The sequence below is a fragment of the Cryptotermes secundus genome, unplaced genomic scaffold, assembly GCF_002891405.2.
Source record: "Cryptotermes secundus unplaced genomic scaffold, Csec_1.0 scaffold355, whole genome shotgun sequence".
NCBI classification, from domain to species: domain Eukaryota; kingdom Metazoa; phylum Arthropoda; class Insecta; order Blattodea; family Kalotermitidae; genus Cryptotermes; species Cryptotermes secundus.
In genome coordinates, this window is record NW_019737088.1 from 1,952,030 (window position 1) to 1,953,045 (window position 1,016).

Sequence of the window (1,016 nt, forward strand, 5' to 3'; positions counted from 1 at the left end):
GGTGATGGTGGTGATGGTGGTGATGGTGGTGATGGTGGTGATGGTGGTGACGGTGGTGATGGTGGTGATGATGAAGCCGAGTCCGAACCAGTGCCCAGTTTTACGGAAGCACTTCGTGCATTTGAGTCAGTGAGAGCGTTCATATATGCACACGACATCACCGAAAGAGACCAAGCGAACATTGTTAATATTGAGAGATTATTATTCAGCTTGAAAAGGAAAGGCGATACTAAAGAAATAAAAATTAACGACTTTTTTAAAAAGTAGTAACGCAAATTGGACTTGACAGTGGAAATATTATCACTGGTTCATGTTTTTTGATTTAGTTAATACATATAGGCAAATGAGACCGTTTTCATTCATTTTATATAGGCCCCGCACCTATCGTTTTCTCGCAACCATCGTTTTTTTTCAGGATCCCAGACGAAAACTATGAATCGTGGTTTCATTGTACTTAAATTGGACGCAGTTCAGATATTGTCTAAAAAAGAGCATTGCCTCTGCCTCGAAAAATGTGTCCTATTGTACATGTATATATGTACTGAGAAATGATAACGTCACATACTCATATATATATAGACATATATTGTCGCCGCACGTGATCTTAAGGAACTGATAGGCACGAAAGTAAGATCCATATGCCGCCAAGCTTGCAGCTCTATGACCGTGCCAATCTTTGACGCTCAGATCTGCACCGTAACGGGTGAGGGTCTCAATTACTGAATTGCGTTGGAATTCAACGGCCCAGTGCAACGGCGTTTGACCACTTATTCTGGTGCCGGCATTAATATCCTATCCACTTTCGATAAGAAGTTGTACCACTTCCTTGTTCCCACTTGAACACGACAAATGTAACCGTGTGACGATGTCCCAAGAGTGTAACCTTGCGTTCACAGTATTTCTACAAGATCCACCTGCTCTCCATAAGCTGCGTAATGTAGGGGCCTTACAACCTCTTATCACTGCAATTGACATCTGCTCCTGCTTCAAGTATCAGCAATGCCATTTCTCTCCTG